Raw genomic sequence first — 27,390 nt, 5'->3', positions numbered from 1 at the left:
CAGGTTGATACAGATGGAGGACAGGAGAGATGGTTTATCATGGAGTCCCCTGACTAACAGACAGGTTGATACAGATGGAGGACAGGAGAGATGGGTTGTCATGGAGTCCCCTGACTAACAGACAGGTTGATACAGATGGAGGACAGGAGAGATGGGTTGTCATGGAGTCCCCTGACTAACAGACAGGTTGATACAGATGGAGGACAGGAGAGATGGTTTATCATGGAGTCCCCTGACTAACAGACAGGTTGATACAGATGGAGGACAGGAGAGATGGGTTGTCATGGAGTCCCCTGACTAACAGACAGGTTGATACAGATGGAGGACAGGAGAGATGGGTTGTCATGGAGTCCCCTGACTAACAGACAGGTTGATACAGATGGAGGACAGGAGAGATGGGTTGTCATGGAGTCCTCTGGAACAGATGTCTGAACTGGTAGAGACCTTGCTCTCAGCATTACAATGATACTAGTACTTTTCATCATCTTCTGTTATAATTGAATTGAATGGTAGTGACCCTGTGTATTCTTCAAACTTGTCAGGGAACTGTCTTATATGGGACACCATATGAAGGGATACTGACTAACATGTACCACCAGACAAAATGCGGATAGAAAGAGTATCTGTACCCGCTGTGAAGTACAAGAGAAGAAGAAAAACAAGTGTAGTATTTGCACATTGTTATATTAGCAGAGCACTGCTTCTACAGTATTACACTGAGTATACCAAACATTAAGAACACCTTCCTAATATGGAGTTATTTTGGCATAACTGTAATCTGTCAGAGAAATATCAGCTAGCTACAGCTGGCTAGCCTATCCCAAAACGATGCTAGCTAGCTAGATAGCTACAGCTGGCTAGCCTATCCCAAAACTATGCTAGCTAGCTAGATAGCTACAGCTGGCTAGCCTATCCCAAAACTATGCTAGCTAGCTAGATAGCTACAGCTGGCTAGCCTATCCCAAAACTATGCTAGCTAGCTAGATAGCTACAGCTGGCTAGCCTATCCCAAAACTATGCTAGCTAGCTAGATAGCTACAGCTGGCTAGCCTATCCCAAAACTATGCTAGCTAGCTAGATAGCTACAGCTGGCTAGCCTATCCCAAAACTATGCTAGCTAGCTAGATAGCTACAGCTGGCTAGCCTATCCCAAAACTATGCTAGCTAGCTAGATAGCTACAGCTGGCTAGCCTATCCCAAAACTATGCTAGCTAGCTAGATAGCTACAGCTGGCTAGCCTATCCCAAAACTATGCTAGCTAGCTAGATAGCTACAGCTGGCTAGCCTATCCCAAAACTATGCTAGCTAGCTAGATAGCTACAGCTGGCTAGCCTATCCCAAAACTATGCTAGCTAGCTAGATAGCTACAGTTGGCTAGCCTATCCCAAAACTATGCTAGCTGTTGTCAGGTTGGCTAAACACTAGGTCAGCACAGGCTTTAGCCTACACATAAAACTGAAATAGCAGATCATCTTGAGATGGCAAGTCAGTCAGGAGGGGAGAAGTCCTCAACTTTTAAAATCTTCCATAGCAAAGCTATCTTAGCTTACCTCTCTGTCACTAAGTTACTCACTACTGCCCTTGTTTGTTTGTTCTGATTGAATGGCAAAGACACACCCACATTAAACCACACCCCAAAGACTATTTTTGGACTTCAGTAATGGCCGCTGTATTTCATAATGAGCACCGTAAGAAATACATGCAGTTCACTTTTAACGTGCAATAGTATGCGTTGCAATTTTAAGACGGTCCCTTAACTCTCTCAGAGTGGAGGAGAGCAACATTTTAGCTACATTTCACCTTAAAAATGTTAATATGACACCGAATTTGAAAAAAAGGGATGTAACTTGTTCACTATCGTTAGCTGTTTCAGAATCTGCCATCTAAACTGAACGAAAATATAAATGTAAAGTGTTGGTCCCATGTTTCATGAGCTGAAATAAAAGATCCCAGACATTTTCCATCCGCACAAAAAGTGTATTTCTCTAAAATGTTGTGCACAAATTTTGTTTACATCCCTGTTAGTGAGCATTTCTCCTTTGCCAAGATAATCCATCCACCTTACAGGCGTGGCACATCAAGAAGCTGATTAAACAGCATGTTCATTACACATGTGCACCTTGTGCTGGGGACAATAAAAGGCCACTCTAAAATGTGCCGTTTTGTCACACAACACAATGCCACAGATGTCTCAAGTTTTGAGGGCAAGTGCAATTTGAATGCTGACTGCATGAATGTCCACCAGAACTGTTGCCATAGAATTTTATGTTAATTTCCCTACCATAAGCTGCCGCCAGCGTTGTTTTAGGGAATTTGGTAGTAGGTCCAACCGGCCTCACAACCGCAGACCACGTGTAACCTCGCCAGCCCAGGACCTCCACATCCAGCTTTACCTGCAGGACCGTCTGAGACCAGACACCCGGACAGCTGATGAAACTGAGAAGTATTTCTGTCTGTAATAAAGCTCTTTTGTGGGAAAAAAACGAATTCTGATTGGCTGGGCCTGGCTCCCCAGTAGGTTGGCCTGGCTCCCAAGTGGGTGGGCTTATCCCATGGCTGCACCCATACCCAGTCAAGTGAAATCTATACATTTTGGGCTAATGAATTTATTTCAATTGACTGATTTCCTTATATGAACTGTAAATCAGTCAAATTGTTGTATGTTGCGTTTATATTTTTGTTCGGTATATATTATTTTTTCACGTTCCGTTGAAGAGGTATTGGCGAGCAAAGTCTGAATCTTCAATATAAAGCTAACTTCACCTCAGTCCCTATATCGGTGGTTCTCAACCCTCTTCATAAAGCTAACTTCACCTCAGTCCCTAGTCCCTATATCAGTGGTTTTCAACCCTCTCCATAAAGCTAACTTCACCTCAGTCCCTATATCGGTGGTTCTCAAACCTCTCCACGTATCTAATCTACTCCAGAGCTAGCCTGATTGAACTTGTCAACCAATAATCAAGACTTGAATAGGTGAATCAGGTTAGCTAGCTCAGGGATGCTACAACAACATTGTGAAACATCTGGGAGGGGGAGGGGGTCCTTAAAGGAGAGGTTTGAGAACTAATACGGCTAAACACTGAGTGGACAAAACATTAAGAACACCTGCTCTTTCCATGACATAGACTGACCAGGTGAATCCAGGTGAAAGCTATGATCCCTTATTGATGTTGTTAAATCCACTTCAATCAGTGTAGATGAAGGGGAGGAGACAGGATATGAAGGGGAGGAGACAGGGTATGAAGGGGAGGAGACAGGGTATGAAGGGGAGGAGACAGGATATAAAGGGGAGGAGACAGGGTATGAAGGGGAGGAGACAGGATATAAAGGGGAGGAGACAGGATATAAAGGGGAGGAGACAGGATATAAAGGGCAGGAGACAGGATATAAAGGGCAGGAGACAGGATATGAAGGGGAGGAGACAGGATATAAAGGGGAGGAGACAGGATATAAAGGGGAGGAGACAGGATAGCCCTTTCCTGCAGTCAATGACCAAAGTGCCTTTTTTGCCCTCATGGATGGAATGTTAATAATATTTTTCATCATGAATAAAGATTATAATTTTTTAAATGATGAAATACAGTGTTTCAATGTCAAACAGTTTTGTTATGTTTCAGTCTTCTGTGATATATATAAAGTGTAATATTGGGATGCAAACTCAAAATTGAATATTTTTCAACTCTATCTGACATGGTACAAGTGTCTTATTTTTAAGCCCATAACAATGTGTGTGAGGTGTATACTCTTGTTTCAAAGTAGATTTGTTTCAGACTACCAATAAACACTTTGTGTGACCATGATTTAGTCCACTGCAGTAAAAGGTCATAGATGGATTTTTAAGTCTTGAGACAATTGAGACATGGATTGTGTATGTGTATCATTCAGAGGGTGAATGGGCAAGACAAAAAATGTACGTGCTTTTGAACAGGGGTATGGTAGTAGGTGCGAGGCGCACCAGTTTGTGACAAGAACTGCAACGTTGCTGGGGTTTTCACTCTCAACATTTTCATGTGTGTTTCAAGAATGGTCCACCACCCAATGCACATCCAGCCAACTTGACACAACTGTGGGAAGCATTGGAGTCAACATGGGCCAACATCCCTGTAGAACGCTTTCGACAACTTGTAGAGTCCCATGCCCCCGAGGAATTGAGGCTGTTCTGAGGGGAAAAGGCAACTCAATATTAGGAAGGTGTTCTTAATGTTTGTAATACTCAGTTCACTATTCTACAAAAGTTGTACACTAAATTGGGAAAAGGGTGCCATTTGGGACGCAATCATACAAAACAGCCAGAATGAAATCATAAACCTGATATCTATACAGTGATACAGTGAAACAGGCATCAGCCGTAACAGACACAGAGGAAGGACACGTTGAAACATCCAGCCCAAAGCAGGAGGTTTAAAAAATGCTTTCTTAAGTCGCCAAAGCATGTCTTTAATGTGATCTTGTGAAGATGCCAAATAGCAGTATTATTGTATTATGTTTGACAAACAACTGATCAGTAGGCAGTAGTCAATATGTTGAGATAGAATAGAAAATAACAGAATAGAATAGCATAGAACAGAATAGAATAGAACAGAGTAGAACATAATAGAATAGCACATAATAGAACAGAACAGAATAGAGAATAATAGAACAGAGCAGAATAGAGAATAATAGAACAGAACAGAATAGAGAATAATAGAACAGAACAGAATAGAGAATAATAGAACAGAACAGAATAGAGAATAATAGAACAGAGCAGAATAGAGAATAATAGAACAGAACAGAATAGAGAATAATAGAACAGAACAGAATAGAGAATAATAGAACAGAACAGAATAGAGAATAATAGAACAGAGCAGAATAGAGAATAATAGAACAGAACAGAATAGAGAATAATAGAACAGAACAGAATAGAGAATAATAGAACAGAACAGAATAGAGAATAATAGAACAGAACAGAATAGAGAATAATAGAACAGAATAGAATAGAGAATAATAGAACAGAACAGAATAGAGAATAATAGAACAGAGCAGAATAGAGAATAATAGAACAGAACAGAATAGAGAATAATAGAACAGAACAGAATAGAGAATAATAGAACAGAATAGAATAGAGAATAATAGAACAGAACAGAATATAGAATAATAGAACAGAACAGAATAGAGAATAATAGAACAGAACAGAATAGAGAATAATAGAACAGAATAGAATAGAGAATAATAGAACAGAACAGAATAGAGAATAATAGAACAGAACAGAATAGAGAATAATAGAACAGAACAGAATAGAGAATAATAGAACAGAACAGAATAGAGAATAATAGAACAGAACAGAATAGAGAATAATAGAACAGAACAGAATAGAGAATAATAGAACAGAACAGAATAGAGAATAATAGAACAGAACAGAATAGAGAATAATAGAATAGAGAATAATAGAACAGAATAGAACAGAGTAGATGTTATGATATGTTTCTAAGTTATTGCGTACTTCCTTTCTGTGACAAAGTTACCTAAATTGGATAGAATATGAAAACATCGCCATTGTACTTGTGCAACCAACCCTGTGAGAGAGAAACTACAGAGAAACGGGGGCAGAGCAAACGGCTTGGAACAACAGCTTAATAACAGTAATGGCCTCTTATATGTTTCTGCGGCAGTGACCCAGAAGAGAAGTGTGAATGAAATCAGGGGATATCAAATGCCTCCTCAGATTCAGATGCTATATTTGTGCTATATTTGTGCTCATGTCAATTTTACCCATTGAACCATGAAGAAAAGAAGACAGAAGACAGTGAAACGGTGTGTAGGTATTGAGACCTGCAGTTCTGTCCAAGTTTATTTTATTTATTTTCTCCATTAGATACAGATACAGTTGAAGTCGGAAGTTTACATACACCTTAGCCAAATACATTTCAACTTTTATTTCTGAACAGAGAGAGATTATTTAGCAAAACTAAATAAAAACTCTGAAACATAGTTTGTATGGAACCATCGCACAGGGATCCCAATAACTTGTTAAGTCCTGTCGGTGAGCACCAGTATCATTCTCTGTGGCGTCAAAGACAACAGCACACTGATTCAGTACTGCAGATTACACTGATCAACCACAATCAACGAGGTGCCGTGTTGGGATTTGAACCCGCGACTCTTAGGTTCAAAGGGCAGTGTCTTAACCACTGGTCCATCGAGAAACATTAGCAAATTCGTTGCCCCAATGAACTAAATACCCATCTCATCTAAGCCAGATATTAGGTTTTCACAAAGCAACAAAACAAGATAATTGAGTGAATGTTATGTCATTACGGATTAGATTAAAGTCATGCCTCTTATCATAATCAAGAATAGTTTGTTCAGCACGAAGCATAGACACACTTCTAACATGTCTGAAAAAAAATCGAACGGGATTTTCAACTAGGAAACATTTCGTTTCTTGGCTTGAATTGGGTTAGTCTTGTCAAGAAATCCTATTATTCTGTTATTTTGTAGAGTTATTCACGTACAGTATGGTAATACCACTGTGGTCCAATAGAGGGCGCACTTCTCCACACTACACTGTCCGGAAGACCGGTGTAAATATTGGCGACGTAACATCTCACAAACCATTCCCCACCAGTGCATCTTCTCATTAACAAGTAGAGAAGATATACAATAATCAACTATGTCTTTCAATGTCATCTAGTCTGTTCAGTAATCTAATATCTGATTATTTTTGCACAAATTCAGAGAATATCCGCGTGAATTAGCCTATCATTTCAATTGATTCACCTATCATTCGGGTGAGTTATTTAACCCCCACCGATTTTTCGGATTGTTTTTGACAGACAACAAAGTAAACAGCAGAGCGTAACAACACCCCGGTTATTTTGTCTGATCGGGTTTATCGTTTTTTTATAAACAAGTTAAAAGAGTGTGGAAGACAGGATGCAGAAGAGAAGAAAGCCTGAACCGATCCAACTCAACCCTATTCCCGATGGAAACACTATCAACGGCAGCGGTGCCACGGAGTGAGTAGCCCGGTCTAGAGACAGGACTATCTGGATGCGGTGGCAATGATTGATGTCAATCATTTCTGTCCCCATATTAGATATGTGAAATAGTAAAGTAATCTTTAGCCTAAATTTGTCCAATTTGTACTTTATTTGACTTGTATTAGATGGGTATAGTTTTGTGTTGTAATTATAGTCTTATTAGGGTATAAGCTAGCTAATGTTCCAATGTGATTATCACTTTCTCCTGTCTTATTGTGTGGGGGGGGGGGGGGGGGGGGGGGGGGGGGGGGGGCAGGCAGACGCACTCAGAGCCATACATTAAGAGAAAAAAAAATATATATAGCTTTGCTTGTTTGCGTCGGTGTGTTTACCATAGATGTTACAGGCTTTGGTTTTCCACTTATATTTCGAGGTTGGACGTTAGCACGTGGGGGCCCATCGATTGGCGTCAGTATGTGTTACACCTGTGCTGGTTGTCACCTCGTTAGTCAGTATGTTACACCTGTACTGACTTGTCATCTCGTTAGTCAGTATGTTACACCTGTGCTGACTTGTCACCTCGTTAGTCAGTATGTTACACCTGTACTGACTTGTCATCTCGTTAGTCAGTATGTTACACCTGTGCTGACTTGTCACCTCGTTAGTCAGTATGTTACACCTGTACTGACTTGTCATCTCGTTAGTCAGTATGTATTACACCTGTGCTGACTTGTCACCTCGTTAGTCAGTATGTTACACCTGTGCTGACTTGTCACCTCGTTAGTCAGTATGTGTTACACCTGTGCTGACTTGTCACCTCGTTAGTCAGTATGTTACACCTGTGCTGACTTGTCACCTCGTTAGTCAGTATGTGTTACACCTGTGCTGACGTGTCACCTCGTTAGTCAGTATGTGTTACACCTGTGCTGACTTGTCATCTCATTAGTCTGTATGTGTTACACCTGTGCTGACGTGTCACCTCGTTAGTCAGTATGTGTTACACCTGTGCTGACGTGTCACCTCGTTAGTCGGTATGTGTTACACCTGTGCTGACTTGTCATCTCGTTAGTCAGTATGTGTTACACCTGTGCTGACTTGTCACCTCGTTAGTCAGTATGTGTTACACCTGTGCTGACTTGTCATCTCGTTAGTCAGTATGTGTTACACCTGTGCTGACTTGTCACCTCGTTAGTCAGTATGTGTTACACCTGTGCTGACGTGTCATCTCGTTAGTCAGTATGTGTTACACCTGTGCTGACTTGTCACCTCGTTAGTCAGTATGTTACACCTGTGCTGACTTGTCACCTCGTTAGTCAGTATGTGTTACACCTGTGCTGACTTGTCACCTCGTTAGTCAGTATGTGTTACACCTGTGCTGACGTGTCATCTCGTTAGTCAGTATGTGTTACACCTGTGCTGACTTGTCATCTCGTTAGTCAGTATGTGTTACACCTGTACTGGTTGTCATCTCGTTAGTCAGTTTGTGTTACACCTGTGCTGACGTGTCACCTCGTTAGTCAGTATGTGTTACACCTGTGCTGACTTGTCACCTCGTTAGTCAGTATGTTACACCTGTACTGACTTGTCATCTCGTTAGTCAGTATGTGTTACACCTGTACTGACTTGTCACCTCGTTAGTCAGTATGTGTTACACCTGGTTGGTCACCTCGTTAGTCAGTGTGTTACACCTGTACTGGTTGTCATCTCGTTAGTCAGTATGTGTTACACCTGTGCTGACGTGTCATCTCGTTAGTCAGTATGTGTTACACCTGTACTGGCTTGTCATCTCATTAGTCAGTATGTGTTACACCTGTACTGGCTTGTCACCTCGTTAGTCAGTATGTTACACCTGTGCTGACTTGTCACCTCGTTAGTCAGTATGTTACACCTGTACTGGCTTGTCACCTCGTTAGTCAGTATGTGTTACACCTGTGCTGACGTGTCACCTCGTTAGTCAGTATGTTACACCTGTACTGACTTGTCATCTCATTAGTCAGTATGTGTTACACCTGTACTGGCTTGTCACCTCGTTAGTCAGTATGTTACACCTGTGCTGACTTGTCACCTCGTTAGTCAGTATGTGTTACACCTGTACTGGCTTGTCACCTCGTTAGTCAGTATGTGTTACACCTGTGCTGACTTGTCATCTCATTAGTCAGTATGTGTTACACCTGTACTGGCTTGTCACCTCGTTAGTCAGTATGTTACACCTGTACTGACTTGTCACCTCGTTAGTCAGTATGTTACATCTGTACTGGCTTGTCACCTTGTTAGTCAGTATGTTACACCTGTACTGGCTTGTCACCTTGTTAGTCAGTATGTTACACCTGTACTGACTTGTCACCTTGTTAGTCAGTATGTTACACCTGTACTGACTTGTCACCTCGTTAGTCAGTATGTTACACCTGTACTGGCTTATCACCTTGTTAGTCAGTATGTTACACCTGTACTGACTTGTCACCTCGTTAGTCAGTATGTTACACCTGTACTGGCTTGTCACCTTGTTAGTCAGTATGTTACACCTGTACTGGCTTGTCACCTTGTTAGTCAGTATGTTACACCTGTACTGACTTGTCATCTCGTTAGTCAGTATGTGTTACACCTGTGCTGACTTGTCAGTATGTGTTACACCTGTGCTGACTTGTCATCTCATTAGTCAGTATGTGTTACACCTGTGCTGACTTGTCATCTCATTAGTCAGTATGTGTTACACCTGTGCTGACTTGTCACCTCGTTAGTCAGTATGTGTTACACCTGTGCTGACTTGTCATCTCATTAGTCAGTATGTGTTACACCTGTGCTGACTTGTCACCTCGTTAGTCAGTATGTGTTACACCTGTACTGACTTGTCATCTCATTAGTCAGTATGTGTTACACCTGTCCGGTCTTGTCATCTCGTCAGTCAGAAGGTGTTTTTAACGGCTGGCCCAGTGTTCCAGTTGTTTTGAGAGATGTGGAGGGTTAACACCTTTTGTTGGCGCTCTCTATTTGATTTATTTAAAAAAACGATCCCTTTATCTGATTGTCTGTGTCTTGTTAAGTTTGGTGTGGGGTTTTTTCATTTTGTTTGCCTCTTCTTGGGCAAATGTATCAAGTTTAGCTCTTGGTGAGTGTCTTTTATGTTCCAGTTGTTTCTCGTCAACACCCCCATAAAGTGTCTTTCAGAACCCCGCCTATAATCCCCACCTGTTATGTTTTGGTTGTTGTCAGTGACTCTTTGTTAGTTCCCACTTCTGCTTAAGCGAACATTTTTTGATTTCTTGCTGGGGGAATGTAACAAAATTGGGGGGGCTCGTCTGAGATCTCGTCTCCCATCAGTATGGTAGTGTCTCTAGTCGCCTCTGCTGTGTTCAGAAGACACTTTTGATTCTGTCACTGACATCCACCCTGTGGGGGTATAAGATTGGAATCATTTTGAAAGTTGCATAAACACACAGACCCCCGCCCACCCCCCCCCCCCCCCCCTCCATAAAAGCCATGGACTTTAAGTTGGAAGCATTGGTGGAAAACCCCTACATGGGAGATGCTAGATAAATGTACGAAGGCGAAACCTGTGGCTGTGCATATTTCATGGAGGCTCGTCACAACATTAGCTCACTGAGATACATTAGTATGGAACATGTTAAGAGGGGGATACTGATCATCTATTATTGAGAAGAGAATTGTATTGTATCCACTGTTTGTCCACCGTGTCTCCTAGAGGTCTGAACCAGGAGGTTGATACCAGACCGTTTGTCCACCATGTCCCCTAGAGGTCTGAACCAGGAGGTTGGTATCAGACCGTTTGTCCACCGTGTCTCCTAGAGGTCTGAACCAGGAGGTTGATACCAGACCGTTTGTCCACCGTGTCTCCTAGAGGTCTGAACCAGGAGGTTGATACCAGACCGTTTGTCCACCGTGTCTCCTAGAGGTCTGAACCAGGAGGTTGATACCAGACCGTTTGTCCACCGTGTCTCCTAGAGGTCTGAACCAGGAGGTTGATACCAGACCGTTTGTCCACCGTGTCTCCTAGAGGTCTGAACCAGGAGGTTGATACCAGACCGTTTGTCCACCGTGTCTCCTAGAGGTCTGAACCAGGAGGTTGATACCAGACCGTTTGTCCACCGTGTCTCCTAGAGGTCTGAACCAGGAGGTTGGTACCAGACCGTTTGTCCACCGTGTCCCCTAGAGGTCTGAACCAGGAGGTTGATACCAGACCGTTTGTCCACCGTGTCCCCTAGAGGTCTGAACCAGGAGGTTGATACCAGACCGTTTGTCCACCGTGTCTCCTAGAGGTCTGAACCAGGAGGTTGGTATCAGACCGTTTGTCCACCGTGTCCCCTAGAGGTCTGAACCAGGAGGTTGATACCAGACCGTTTGTCCACCGTGTCCCCTAGAGGTCTGAACCAGGAGGTTGATACCAGACCGTTTGTCCACCATGTCCCCTAGAGGTCTGAACCAGGAGGTTGATACCAGACCGTTTGTCCACCATGTCTCCTAGAGGTCTGAACCAGGAGGTTGATACCAGACCGTTTGTCCAGCGTGTCTCCTAGAGGTCTGAACCAGGAGGTTGGTATCAGACCGTTTGTCCAGCGTGTCTCCTAGAGGTCTGAACCAGGAGGTTGGTACCAGACCGTTTGTCCACCGTGTCTCCTAGAGGTCTGAACCAGGAGGTTGATACCAGACCGTTTGTCCACCGTGTCCCCTAGAGGTCTGAACCAGGAGGTTGGTACCAGACCGTTTGTCCACCATGTCCCCTAGAGGTCTGAACCAGGAGGTTGATACCAGACCGTTTGTCCACCATGTCTCCTAGAGGTCTGAACCAGGAGGTTGATACCAGACCGTTTGTCCACCGTGTCCCCTAGAGGTCTGAACCAGGAGGTTGATACCAGACCGTTTGTCCACCGTGTCCCCTAGAGGTCTGAACCAGGAGGTTGATACCAGACCGTTTGTCCACCGTGTCCCCTAGAGGTCTGAACCAGGAGGTTGATACCAGACCGTTTGTCCACCGTGTCTCCTAGAGGTCTGAACCAGGAGGTTGATACCAGACCGTTTGTCCACCATGTCCCCTAGAGGTCTGAACCAGGAGGTTGATACCAGACCGTTTGTCCACCATGTCTCCTAGAGGTCTGAACCAGGAGGTTGATACCAGACCGTTTGTCCACCGTGTCCCCTAGAGGTCTGAACCAGGAGGTTGGTATCAGACCGTTTGTCCACCATGTCCCCTAGAGGTCTGAACCAGGAGGTTGATACCAGACCGTTTGTCCACCATGTCCCCTAGAGGTCTGAACCAGGAGGTTGATACCAGACCGTTTGTCCACCGTGTCTCCTAGAGGTCTGAACCAGGAGGTTGATACCAGACCGTGTGTCCACCGTGTCTCCTAGAGGTCTGAACCAGGAGGTTGATACCAGACCGTTTGTCCACCGTGTCTCCTAGAGGTCTGAACCAGGAGGTTGATACCAGACCGTTTGTCCACCGTGTCCCCTAGAGGTCTGAACCAGGAGGTTGATATCAGACCGTTTGTCCACCGTGTCCCCTAGAGGTCTGAACCAGGAGGTTGATATCAGACCGTTTGTCCACCGTGTCTCCTAGAGGTCTGAACCAGGAGGTTGATACCAGACCGTTTGTCCACCGTGTCTCCTAGAGGTCTGAACCAGGAGGTTGATACCAGACCGTTTGTCCCTCGTGTCTCCTAGAGGTCTGAACCAGGAGGTTGATACCAGACCGTTTGTCCACCGTGTCTCCTAGAGGTCTGAACCAGGAGGTTGATACCAGACCGTTTGTCCACCGTGTCTCCTAGAGGTCTGAACCAGAGGTTGATACCAGACCGTTTGTCCACCGTGTCCCCTAGAGGTCTGAACCAGGAGGTTGATACCAGACCGTTTGTCCACCGTGTCCCCTAGAGGTCTGAACCAGGAGGTTGGTATCAGACCGTTTGTCCACCGTGTCTCCTAGAGGTCTGAACCAGGAGGTTGGTATCAGACCGTTTGTCCACCGTGTCCCCTAGAGGTCTGAACCAGGAGGTTGATACCAGACCGTTTGTCCACCGTGTCCCCTAGAGGTCTGAACCAGGAGGTTGATACCAGACCGTTTGTCCACCGTGTCCCCTAGAGGTCTGAACCAGGAGGTTGATACCAGACCGTTTGTCCACCGTGTCCCCTAGAGGTCTGAACCAGGAGGTTGATACCAGACCGTTTGTCCACCGTGTCCCCTAGAGGTCTGAACCAGGAGGTTGATACCAGACCGTTTGTCCACCGTGTCTCCTAGAGGTCTGAACCAGGAGGTTGATACCAGACCGTTTGTCCACCGTGTCTCCTAGAGGTCTGAACCAGGAGGTTGATACCAGACCGTTTGTCCACCGTGTCCCCTAGAGGTCTGAACCAGGAGGTTGGTATCAGACCGTTTGTCCACCGTGTCTCCTAGAGGTCTGAACCAGGAGGTTGATACCAGACCGTTTGTCCACCGTGTCCCCTAGAGGTCTGAACCAGGAGGTTGATACCAGACCGTTTGTCCACCGTGTCCCCTAGAGGTCTGAACCAGGAGGTTGATACCAGACCGTTTGTCCACCGTGTCTCCTAGAGGTCTGAACCAGGAGGTTGATACCAGACCGTTTGTCCACCGTGTCCCCTAAAGGTCTGAACCAGGAGGTTGGTATCAGACCGTTTGTCCACCGTGTCCCCTAGAGGTCTGAACCAGGAGGTTGATACCAGACCGTTTGTCCACCGTGTCTCCTAGAGGTCTGAACCAGGAGGTTGATACCAGACCGTTTGTCCACCGTGTCCCCTAGAGGTCTGAACCAGGAGGTTGATACCAGACCGTTTGTCCACCGTGTCTCCTAGAGGTCTGAACCAGGAGGTTGATACCAGACCGTTTGTCCACCGTGTCCCCTAGAGGTCTGAACCAGGAGGTTGATACCAGACCGTTTGTCCACCGTGTCTCCTAGAGGTCTGAACCAGGAGGTTGATACCAGACCGTTTGTCCACCGTGTCCCCTAGAGGTCTGAACCAGGAGGTTGATACCAGACCGTTTGTCCACCGTGTCTCCTAGAGGTCTGAACCAGGAGGTTGATACCAGACCGTTTGTCCACCGTGTCTCCTAGAGGTCTGAACCAGGAGGTTGATACCAGACCGTTTGTCCACCGTGTCTCCTAGAGGTCTGAACCAGGAGGTTGATACCAGACCGTTTGTCCACCGTGTCTCCTAGAGGTCTGAACCAGGAGGTTGATACCAGACCGTTTGTCCACCGTGTCCCCTAGAGGTCTGAACCAGGAGGTTGATACCAGACCGTTTGTCCACCGTGTCCCCTAGAGGTCTGAACCAGGAGGTTGATACCAGACCGTTTGTCCACCGTGTCTCCTAGAGGTCTGAACCAGGAGGTTGGTATCAGACCGTGTGTCCACCGTGTCTCCTAGAGGTCTGAACCAGGAGGTTGATACCAGACCGTTTGTCCACCGTGTCTCCTAGAGGTCTGAACCAGGAGGTTGATACCAGACCGTTTGTCCACCGTGTCTCCTAGAGGTCTGAACCAGGAGGTTGATACCAGACCGTTTGTCCACCGTGTCCCCTAGAGGTCTGAACCAGGAGGTTGATACCAGACCGTTTGTCCACCATGTCTCCTAGAGGTCTGAACCAGGAGGTTGATATCAGACCGTTTGTCCACCGTGTCTCCTAGAGGTCTGAACCAGGAGGTTGATACCAGACCGTTTGTCCACCGTGTCCCCTAGAGGTCTGAACCAGGAGGTTGATACCAGACCGTTTGTCCACCGTGTCTCCTAGAGGTCTGAACCAGGAGGTTGATACCAGACCGTTTGTCCACCGTGTCTCCTAGAGGTCTGAACCAGGAGGTTGATACCAGACCGTTTGTCCACCGTGTCTCCTAGAGGTCTGAACCAGGAGGTTGATACCAGACCGTTTGTCCACCGTGTCCCCTAGAGGTCTGAACCAGGAGGTTGATACCAGACCGTGTGTCCACCGTGTCCCCTAGAGGTCTGAACCAGGAGGTTGATACCAGACCGTTTGTCCACCGTGTCCCCTAGAGGTCTGAACCAGGAGGTTGATACCAGACCGTTTGTCCACCGTGTCTCCTAGAGGTCTGAACCAGGAGGTTGATACCAGACCGTTTGTCCACCGTGTCTCCTAGAGGTCTGAACCAGGAGGTTGATACCAGACCGTTTGTCCACCGTGTCCCCTAGAGGTCTGAACCAGGAGGTTGATACCAGACCGTTTGTCCACCGTGTCTCCTAGAGGTCTGAACCAGGAGGTTGATACCAGACCGTTTGTCCACCATGTCCCCTAGAGGTCTGAACCAGGAGGTTGATACCAGACCGTTTGTCCACCGTGTCTCCTAGAGGTCTGAACCAGGAGGTTGATACCAGACCGTTTGTCCACCGTGTCTCCTAGAGGTCTGAACCAGGAGGTTGATACCAGACCGTTTGTCCACCGTGTCTCCTAGAGGTCTGAACCAGGAGGTTGATACCAGACCGTTTGTCCACCGTGTCCCCTAGAGGTCTGAACCAGGAGGTTGATACCAGACCGTTTGTCCACCGTGTCTCCTAGAGGTCTGAACCAGGAGGTTGGTACCAGACCGTTTCTTACCTGAATATGTCATTTGATTTGTCTTGCCTTCCTGGTCACCTACTTGGTCATTTTGTAAATATGTATTATTTTCTGTAGCTACTACATCTGCCCATCTCATTGTTATCACATGAGTAGAGATACACAAATTGTTTTTGAACCCACCGTGCGTCATGTCCGTAGTGGTCATTTGAGGTGAAATGTGTATATTTTGGGATGTGAACACTCAGTGTGTTTGACCTGACGAAGATCAGTTTCGGATTGAAACATCAATAAAGCAGGGAATTGTGGGGCTTTAATAGTGTGGGGGCCTTCTTGTTCTATACTAGTATTCTTCATTAGCCCTGCACTTATGTTTTTAAGGATGTGCGTATGACCACAAACGTTTCTATAGACAGGGTACTACCTTTTCATACGGCACTCCAATCTGCAAGACTCCATTACACCCTGCCATTTTGGGTGTGGACCTGAGATGGCAAAATAGGATTTTAACCTCCGTAAGACATTTGAATTCATTATGACAAGAGACTCTTTGTTTGACAATCATGTTGTATCCCGTGGAAACAACGGAATCACTACACTAAGAGACAAATACCTATATGACAGAAAGACATGTGTGAATCTCCACGCTGTCACTTTGACTAATTGCGCAATAAATGGATTCCACAAGGCCTTAGAATCCAGAGGGCAGCCACAATCGACAGAGACAATGAGACTTTCTGTGTGACCAGTGGTGGCAAATAACGAACAAATGCTAATTTGATCTCATGGCTCTCATTATCCAGGAAATAGCTGAGCAACTGGGTGGAATACGTGAGAAAATACAAGCGGTGAGATTACAACTGCATGCAGCTATAACTGACCCGCGGGGAGAAACTCACAAATATGTGAGAGTGTAACCGATGTGAAATGGCTAGCTAGTTAGCGGTGGTGCGCGCTAATAGCGTTTCAATCGGTGACGTCACTCGCTTTGAGACCTTGAAGTAGTGGTTCCCCTTGCTCTGCAAGGGCCGTGGCTTTTGTGGAGCGATGGGTAACGATGCTTCGTGGGTGACTGTTGTTGATGTGTGCAGAGGGTCCCTGGTTCGCGCCCGGGTCTGGGGGACGGACTAAAGTTAAACTGTTACAAGAGCACACTTTTGAAAATTCGAGACTGACCAGCAGGACATCAGATTAAGAAGTTCTAAAGGCACTCCAATGACTATGAACAGAATGAGGTGAATCTGTGGAGAGGGGATCCCCGGGCGAGGCCGTAGACAGACGCGCGGTGACGTCAGAGACTACCCTAAACAGGTTACCCTACCTCCGCACTCGAGTGCACCTTCTCTTGATGCAGATTCAGATTAAAGCTAGGATTCCCATAGGGGTGGATCTTTGTTAGGACACAAGCGAAGGGGGAAGAGTGTGACTTTGAGTATCTTCACGTCCCGTCACCACGTCATGTGACCTTGAGTAAAGGGTTCATCTTTCATCCCCCACTTCATCATGTAATGACTTTGACACCACTATTGAGTTACAGAAATTATTTCATTTACATTGAGACTTTTGTACATACAGACATTTCTGTAACTACTACATGTGCCCATCTCATTGATATCAAATTATTAGAGATACACAAATTGTTTTTGCCACCCACCATGCGTCATGTCCGTAGTGGTTATGTGAGGTGAAATGTGTATATTTTGGGATGTGAGCACTCACGTTTTTTTGTTTTGACCTGATGAGGTCCGCTTCCGTTTCGGATCGAAACGGAAGCGTAGCCTAGTGGTTAGAACGTTGGGACAAGTAACCGAAAGGTTGCTAGATTGAATCCCCGAGGTGACGAGGTAAATAATCTGTCGTTCTGCCCCTGAACAAGGCAGTTAACCCACTGTTCCCTGGTAGGCCGTCATTGAAAATAGGAATGAGTTCTTTTTTTTGTATTTTTTGTATTTTATTTATTATTTTACCCACTTTTTCTCCCCAATTTCATGGTATCCAATTGTTAGTAGTTACTATCTTGTCTCATCGCTACAACTCCCGTACGGGCTCGGGAGAGATGAAGGTCGAAAGCCATGCGTCCTCCGAAACACAACCCAACCAAGCCACACTGCTTCTTAACACAGCGCGCATCCAACCCGGAAGCCAGCCGCACCAATGTGTCGGAGGAAACACCGTGCACCTGGCGACCTTGGTTAGCGTGCACTGCGCCCGGCCCGCCACAGGAGTCGCTGGTGCACGAGGAGACAAGGATATCCCTACCGGCAAAACCCTCCCTAACCCGGACGACGCTAGGCCAATTGTACGTCGCCCCACAGACCTCCCGGTCGTGGCCGGCTGCGACAGAACCTGGGCGCGAACCCAGAGTCTCTGGTAAGAATTAGTTCTTAACTGACTTGCTTAGTAAAATAAAGGTACAATAACAATTAAAAAAACGTCAATAAAGCAGTGAATTGGCAGCTTTGAAAGTGTGCGGACCTTCTTAACCAGTTTCTCTTAACCATCAGCCACTTATTTCCCCGAGGCAATTCCACTGACGAAAATCACGGCTCACAGTATTGTTTAAGGCCCGGGTGAAATTATTTTCAATGTTTGGACTATCGCTAGTAGTGCAATCAAACCAAGGTTTGAATTTCATGTCAGAGGTCTTCCAGGAAGTACTACAACAGTTGTGTGTAACCCATTGCTCCTTTAGTGCCCAGAGTCTCAAGGTGCTCTTGAGAGATTTCATCAGACTTTGAAGTCTACGTTGAGAGCTTACTGCTTTGAGTTTGAGAAAGACTTGGATGAAAGGGTCTTGTACTGTTTGCAACACTGGAGCTTGTTCAAATATCTTTCGGTTTTAATCCGAATTAGCTTGTGCTAATGACGTCATGTCAGTGGTCCTTTTGAGCTTGCCGAGAGAGAGGTTATTGCATGCTAACACCTTATTAACCACAAAAATACATCTGTTGTAGCACGGTAGCTCTTTTTGATAAAGAATTGCATCGCGTCTGTGAGTTTGCCAGTGAGAATCTGGAGAAGGCGCAAAACGAAAAGGAAAAGGCCCAAAGCTGCACTTTCGATGTGGGTGACCAAGTCCTGGTTTTGTTTCCTGTTTCGGGGTCGTTTTTAAAGGTTCTTGCCCCATAGTGAAAAAAGAAATGGTAATCTGGATTACGTCATCGCAACACCGGAGTGCCGTCGTGGTATCGGCTTGGCAACAACTGACAAGAATTCTCTTGGGAATACATTCTGGGTTATTGTGATGTCATTCTGGGGTATTGTGATGTCATTCTGGGGTATTGTGATGTCATTCTGGGGTATTGTGATGTCATTCTGGGTTATTAATATCGTCGGCATTTGATTGTAAGGAATTCTAGGCCGGGTGAACAGAAGGACTTGAGTTCCTGTATGTTGTTATGAATACACCATGAGTTGTTAATCATGAAACATACACCTCCGCCCTTCCTATTCCCAGAGAGATGTTTATTTCTGTCGGCGCGATGAATGAAGACTCCCGGTAGCTGTACTGACTCTGACAATATATCCCAAGAGAGCCATGTTTCTGTGAAACAGAGAATGTTACAATCTCTGATGTCTCTCTCTGGAAAGCAACCCTTGCCCTAATTTCGTCTACCTTGTTGTCAAAAGAGACTGAACATTGGCGAGTAATATACTGTGAAGCGGTGGGTGGTGTGCCTTCGAAGTCTGACCAGGAGACCCCTCCGTCTACCTCTCCCGCAGCGACTTTGTTTTGGGTCGGCGTCTGGGATTAGATCCAATGTCCTGGGTGGTGGTGCGAACAAAGATCCTCTTCGGGGATAGTCGTATTCCTGGTCGAAATGTTGGTAAATTGACATCGCTCTAAAAATCCAATAGTTCTACCTGACTCTATGTAATAACACTTAAGATTTTCTGGGCTAACAATGTAAGAAATAAAACATAAAAAAATACTGCGTAGTTTCCTAAGGACTAGAAGCGAGGCGACCATCTCTGTCGGTGCCATCTTGCCATCATGCGCCCTTATCCAGGTAAGATAAGAATGTTGAATAGGCCTGGCCTAGCTACTCAACTGTGCTCAAACGTTTGTAACATTGTTTGACTAGCTGGACCTTGCTACCAAACTTTGACTTTGATGTTACCAATGTGGGAAGGTTATGATTTCTGACAAAATTATGTTTGATCTAAAGTTGGAAAATATCTTTAGTTTAGTTGGTTGGCATGCTTTCTGAATCCACACTGAGTTTCGGGCTTCTTCTTCTATGGTATATTGGTAATCGCACAATTTAATGTGCATCCCGCCACCTACTGTGCGTGACGGAAACAGGACCCCCCTCCAAAAATAAACTACCAAAAATGTATAAATTCACGTAACTACATCAAACAACTTTTCTGTTAAAAACATAAAACAGATCTGATCCCTACCCTGACCCTGGGCAACCTGGGAGGACTGGTCTTCCGGCGCCAATACCCCTTGCAAGTCTTAAGATGTAAAATCCCAAAAACCTTTTCTGCCAAAAATACTGTCCAGTTTCTTAGACTTCTTTGAGACTTGTGCCCTATAATAACTGTGGCAATGAACGCCACAAAATCCACCTTTTTCAACACACAGGGGGATATCTTTCAACTGGCAGCAAACCATCAATTGTTTTCTCAATTATTTTATTTGTCTCCTCACAGGAGATTCAATTAACTGCTCCTAACTTTTTTTGCCACGTCGATCTCATTCACCCTTACAGGGTCAGATCCAGGAACTCGGGGAGCATGATCCCCCACCTCAATCTCATTCACCCTTACAGGGTCAGATCCAGGAACTCGGGGAGCATGATCCCCCACCTCAATCTCATTCACCCTTACAGGGCCAGATCAGGAACTCGGGGAGCATGATCCCCCACCTCAATCTCATTCACCCTTACAGAGCCAGATCCAGGAACTCGGGGAGCATGATCCCCCACCTCAATCTAATTCACCCTTACAGGGCCAGATTCAGGAACTCGGGGAGCATGATCCCCCACCTCAATCTCATTCACCCTTACAGGGTCAGATCCAGGAACTCGGGGAGCATGATCCCCCACCTCAATCTCATTCACCCTTACAGGGCCAGATCCAGGAACTCGGGGAGCATGATCCCCCACCTCAATCTCCTTCACCCTTACAGGGTACTCCAGGAACTTGGGGAGCATGATCCCTCACGTCAATCTCCTTCATCCTTACAGGGCCAGATCAGGAACTCGGGGAACCCCCCCACCACAGGAACCCCCCACCACAAATTCAACACCGTCGTCCTTCTACACACCGTTCTTCAATATACTCTGTCCGTCTGCACGCACTCGAAACATGGCCAAATCCTTTACAATTCTTACACTGCAGTGGTTTGGGGACAAAAGCTCTTACAGCGTATCTTACATAACCAAGCTTCACATGCGTAGGTATTTGTTCTTTAGCAGAAAACAACAGGACCGACAGGCTTTCTTCTTTTCCTCCAGTCACCCAGCGGGTCAGACGCCGGGGCACCAACCACACCGGGTATTCAACCTGGACATCCGTTGTCACCCCTGAGACGACTCCTTTGGACGGGTGTCTCTACTTCACACATCTGAGCAATCTTTTTTGCAGGTGCATGACAACAACAATGACAACAAGATGAAGGAAGAAAAAAAACGCACAAAAGGAAACCGCAAATTTTTTTTAAATCACAAAAGCTCTGACGAAGGCCGTGTGGCCGATACGTAAGCTTATTAAATATCGGTGATACTATCAAGAGCAGTGTGCGGTTTTCCTTTTTCCTTCATCTACTCCGAAGTTCAAAACACAAAACGTCTAATGTTCGGATTCTTTTGAAGCTCACTGCAATCTTTCCTCTGTTCTTCAGAAATACAATGAATCAGAATAAGACCGCTCCTGTTCACTCTGACTGACGCCACTTTTTCCAAGTACACACTACACAATTTTCGACACGTCAAACGGGTTTCCCCCACATATGCATCTTTACTCAACAAAACGCATCCCAACAAGAAGCGATTCATTATCATTCATAAACGTATCCTCAACTCCAATTTTAGCTCATTTCCTTTTTTGTTCCAGTTTTTTTCGCTACTACTGTTGCCCATTCAGACCCATTCTTCCTCACCAACTTTGTTCGATGCACTGCTCGATTGGATCTCTGTACCTACTTCCGCCATCTTTCTCCCCCTGAGTTTGATGCTGAATCAACAAGAAGATGAAACTCGCGTCACCCCTACAGTTGACCAATCACGGACGAAGGGGCGTAGACTTCGACTCTGTACGCTGTAGCGTTAAGATTTCCCCTCACTGGAACTAAGGGGCCTAGATCATTATTCCTCATCCACCAAACTTTACAGTTGGCACTATGCATTGGGGCAGATAGCGCTCTCATGGCATCTGCCAAACCCAGATTCAGACTGCCAGATGGTGAAGCGTGATTCATCACTCCAGAGAACGCATTTCCACTGCTCCAGAGTCCAATGGCGGCGAGCTTTACACCACTTCAGCCGACACTTGGCATTGTTCATGGTGATGTTAGGCTTGTGTGCCCATTTCATGAAACCCATTTCATGAAACTCCCTGCGAACAGTACTTGTGCTGACGGGTCGGCTCTAGCAGGGCAGAAATGTGATGAACTGACTTGTTGGAAAGGTGGCATCCTATGACGGTGCCACGTTGAAAGTCACTGTGCTCTTCAGTGAGGTCATTCTACTGCCGATGTTTGTCTATGGAGATTGCATGGATGCGTACTCGATGTTATACACCTGGCAGCAACGGGTGTGGCTGAAATAGCCGAATCCACTCATTTTAAGGGGGTGTCCACATACTTTTGGTCATGTAGTGTATTATTATATTGTGTGTAGTGTATCATCTCGAATACATTACATTTATATACTATCTGCACCATCAACTGTACTCAGTAGCTTTTAGACTAGGCAGTGAGAGGCTGGCTGTACTGTTGGAGCTGTGATGTGTGAGTCTCATAGAAAGGCTATCATGTAGACATGCCAAATTGCACCCTCTTCGCTACATAGGTCACTCTGAAGTGGACAGAGTGCCATTTGAGATGCATAATGTGATGTCGTCTTCCAGAACAGTCCACTGACTGGATGTCCTTGGGCTTTGTGGGTGGAATACAGAAGGCCTGAGTCACGTTGCCTGCTCCAAGCTCCTCATCACTTTAGTGTGTGGGCTGCGGTGTTCCAGCTATTGTTGTCCCTCCCACGCCTCTCCTTGTCAAGTGTTACTTTGCTCCTCTCCCCTCCCGTCTCCTCGTCCACCCTCTCTTCTCCTTTCCTCTCCTCCCATCTCCTCTCCTTCCCTCTCCTCTCATCCTCTCTCCTACCCTCCCCTCTCCCCTCCTCGTCTATCCTCTGCCCTTCACCTTGCCTCCTCTCCCGTCTCCTTTCTCCTCTCCTCTCGTCCTCTCCCCTACCATACCCTCTCCTTTCCCCTTCTTCTCCTTTCCTCTCCTCCCTTCTCCTTTCCTCTCTACTCCTCCCCTCTCTTCCCCTCCTATCTCCACTCTTCTTATCTCCCGTCTTCTCCTCTCTAAATGAGGAGCTAAGCTCTAGGCTGAACATCCTGTGTGTGTGTGTGTGTGTGTGTGTGTGTGTGTGTGTGTGTGTGTGTGTGTGTGTGTGTGTGTGTGTGTGTGTGTGTGTGTGTGTGTGTGTGTGTGTTCCTGCTTGTTCCTGCCTATCTCATTCTAGTACCTCTCCAATTACTGAGTGGTGCTATAGCTAATTAGCTGTCCTGGAGACATGAAAGAACATCATATTATTATCACACTATGACTACATTTGAATTCAAGCGGAGAAAAGAAGAGCAGCTTTCACACTGATGAGAAACTGATTTAGCATCTAAACAGATGAAGAAGCTGCTTTTAGCTGTGGGTCAGTGAGTAGAGTTGTTAGAACATGGAACCACAGTAGAGTTGTTAGAACATGGAACCACAGTAGAGTTGTTAGAACATGGAACCCACAGTAGAGTTGTTAGAACATGGAACCACAGTAGGGTTGTTTGGAACATGGAACGACAGTAGGGTTGTTAGAACATGGAACCACAGTAGGGTTGTTGGAACATGGAACCACAGTAGGGTTGTTTGGAACATGGAACCACAGTAGGGTTGTTTAGAACATGGAACCACAGTAGGGTTGTTGGAACATGGAACCACAGTAGGGTTGTTTGGAACATGGAACAATAGTAGGGTTGTTGGAACATGGAACCACAGTAGGGTTGTTGGAACATGGAACCACAGTAGGGTTGTTTGGAACATGGAACAATAGTAGGGTTGTTAGAACATGGAACCACAGTAGGGTTGTTTGGAACATGGAACAATAGTAGGGTTGTTGGAACATGGAACCACAGTAGGGTTGTTGGAACATGGAACCACAGTAGGGTTGTTGGAACATGGAACCGCAGTAGGGTTGTTTGGAACATGGAACCACAGTAGGGTTGTTTAGAACATGGAACCACAGTAGGGTTTTTAGAACATGGAACCACAGTAGGGTTGTTGGAACATAGAACCGCAGTAGGGTTGTTAGGAACATGGAACCACAGTAGGGTTGTTGGAACATAGAACCGCAGTAGGGTTGTTTGGAACATGGAACCACAGTAGGGTTGTTGGAACATGGAACCACAGTAGGGTTGTTGGAACATGGAACCGCAGTAGGGTTGTTTGGAACATGGAACCACAGTAGGGTTGTTAGAACATGGAACATGGAACCACAGTAGGGTTGTTTGAACATGGAACCACAGTAGGGTTGTTTAGAACATGGAACCACAGTAGAGTTGTTAGAACATGGAACCACAGTAGGGTTGTTGGAACATGGAACCGCAGTAGAGTTGTTAGAACATGGAACCCACAGTAGGGTTGTTGGAACATGGAACCACAGTAGGGTTGTTAGAACATGGAACCGCAGTAGAGTTGTTAGAACATGGAACAATAGTAGGATTGTTTAGAACATGGAACCACAGTAGGGTTGTTTGGAACATGGAACCACAGTAGGGTTGTTGGAACATGGAACCACTGTAGGGTTGTTAGAACATGGAACCACAGTAGGGTTGTTAGGAACATGGAACCACAGTAGGGTTGTTGGAACATGGAACCACAGTAGGGTTGTTGGAACATGGAACCACAGTAGGGTTGTTTGGAACATGGAACAATAGTAGGGTTGTTGGAACATGGAACCGCAGTAGGGTTGTTGGAACATGGAACCACAGTAGGGTTGTTGGAACATGGAACATGGAACCACAGTAGGGTTGTTTGGAACATGGAACCACAGTAGGGTTGTTGGAACATGGAACCACAGTAGGGTTGTTAGAACATGGAACCACAGTAGGGTTGTTGGAACATGGAACCACAGTAGGGTTGTTGGAACATGGAACCACAGTAGGGTTGTTTGGAACATGGAACCACAGTATGGTTGTTGGAACATGGAACCACAGTAGGGTTGTTGGAACATAGAACCACAGTAGGGTTGTTTGGAACATGGAACCCACAGTAGGGTTGTTGGAACATGGAACCACAGTAGGGTTGTTAGAACATGGAACCACAGTAGTGTTGTTAGAACATGGAACCACAGTAGGGTTGTTTGGAACATGAAACCACAGTAGGGTTGTTGGAACATGGAACCACAGTAGGGTTGTTGGAACATGGAACCACAGTAGGGTTGTTAGAACATGGAACCACAGTAGGGTTGTTAGGAACATGGAACCCACAGTAGGGTTGTTGGAACATGGAACCACAGTAGGGTTGTTGGAACATGGAACCACAGTAGGGTTGTTGGAACATGGAACCACAGTAGGGTTGTTGGAACATGGAACCGCAGTAGGGTTGTTGGAACATGGAACCACAGTAGGATTGAGTAAAACCAGATCGTGACTCCAAATTGTTATAGAAATTCTACACAGGGACACTCGAAGTCTATATTAAATAAATCACTCTTTATTAACAGTAAACTGGAGAGTTCAAAGTCAAACTTAGATGCATAAAGTACCAGTCTGAAGTGAGCTCTCCCAGGCAGTCTCATTAGTTCTCTTATATGCTGCTTAAACAGACTAGCTACATAGAACATGGTTCATAGGGTTGGTTCCTGCGTGTGTCTGGCACCGTCTCCTATCTTAACTTATAGAACATATTCACACAATAAAATGTCATTCACAAGACCTAAAGAGTCTGACTACAGAGATAAAGAGTCTGACTACAGAGATAAAGAGTCTGACTACAAAGATAAAGAGTCTGACTACAGAGATAAAGAGTCTGACTACAGAGATAAAGAGTCTGACTACCGACCTAAAGAGTCTGACTACAGAGATAAAGAGTCTGACTACAGAGATAAAGAGTCTGACTACAGAGATAAAGAGTCTGACTACAAAGATAAAGAGTCTGACTACAGACCTAATGAGTCTGACTACAGACCTAAAGAGTCTGACTACAGAGATAAAGAGTCTGACTACAGAGATAAAGAGTCTGACTACAGAGATAAAGAGTCTGACTACAGAGATAAAGAGTCTGACTACAGAGATAAAGAGTCTGACTACAAAGATAAAGAGTCTGACTACAGAGATAAAGAGTCTGACTACAGACCTAAAGAGTCTGACTACAGAGATAAAGAGTCTGACTACAGAGATAAAGAGTCTGACTACAGCGATAAAGAGTCTGACTACAGAGATAAAGAGTCTGACTACAAAGATAAAGAGTCTGACTACAGAGATAAAGAGTCTGACTACAGAGATAAAGAGTCTGACTACAGAGATAAAGAGTCTGACTACAGAGATAGACCTAAAGAGTCTGACTACAGAGATAAAGAGTCTGACTACAGACCTAAAGAGTCTGACTACAGATATAGACCTAAAGAGTCTGACTACAGAGATAAAGAGTCTGACTACAGAGATAGACCTAAAGAGTCTGACTACAGAGATAAAGAGTCTGACTACAGAGATAAAGAGTCTGACTACCGACCTAAAGAGTCTGACTACAGACCTAAAGAGTCTGACTACAGAGATAAAGAGTCTGACTACAGAGATAGACCTAAAGAGTCTGACTACAGAGATAAAGAGTCTGACTACAGAGATAAAGAGTCTGACTACAGACCTAAAGAGTCTGACTACAGATATAGACCTAAAGAGTCTGACTACCGACCTAAAGAGTCTGACTACCGACCTAAAGAGTCTGACTACCGACCTACAGAGTCTGACTACAGACCTAATGAGTCTGACTACAGACCTAAAGAGTCTGACTACAGAGATAAAGAGTCTGACTACCGACCTAAAGAGTCTGACTACAGAGATAGACCTAAAGAGTCTGACTACCGACCTAAAGAGTCTGACTACCGACCTAATGAGTCTGACTACAGAGATAGACCTAAAGAGTCTGACTACAGACCTAAAGAGTCTGACTACAGAGATAAAGAGTCTGACTACAGAGATAGACCTAAAGAGTCTGACTACCGACCTAATGAGTCTGACTACAGAGATAGACCTAAAGAGTCTGACTACAAAGATAAAGAGTCTGACTACAGAGATAAAGAGTCTGACTACAGACCTAAAGAGTCTGACTACAGAGATAAAGAGTCTGACTACAGAGATAAAGAGTCTGACTACAGCGATAAAGAGTCTGACTACAGAGATAAAGAGTCTGACTACAAAGATAAAGAGTCTGACTACAGAGATAAAGAGTCTGACTACAGAGATAAAGAGTCTGACTACAGAGATAAAGAGTCTGACTACAGAGATAAAGAGTCTGACTACAGAGATAAAGAGTCTGACTACAGACCTAAAGAGTCTGACTACAGATATAGACCTAAAGAGTCTGACTACAGAGATAAAGAGTCTGACTACAGAGATAGACCTAAAGAGTCTGACTACAGAGATAAAGAGTCTGACTACAGAGATAAAGAGTCTGACT

The 27,390-nt window shown here is 45.2% G+C and overlaps 1 non-coding gene across 1 annotated transcript; it reads right to left on the bottom strand.

Annotated features, from left to right (window-relative positions):
• Positions 1 to 5,968: 5,968 nt before the first annotated feature.
• LOC120053083 lies at positions 5,969 to 6,099 on the bottom strand. The gene has a single exon (XR_005477448.1).
• Positions 6,100 to 27,390: the final 21,291 nt, after the last annotated feature.

The sequence above is a fragment of the Salvelinus namaycush genome, chromosome 8, assembly GCF_016432855.1.
Source record: "Salvelinus namaycush isolate Seneca chromosome 8, SaNama_1.0, whole genome shotgun sequence".
NCBI lineage: Eukaryota > Metazoa > Chordata > Actinopteri > Salmoniformes > Salmonidae > Salvelinus > Salvelinus namaycush.
The sequence above is the reverse complement of the archived record's forward strand: the minus strand, read 5'-3'. Positions and strand labels throughout refer to the sequence as shown.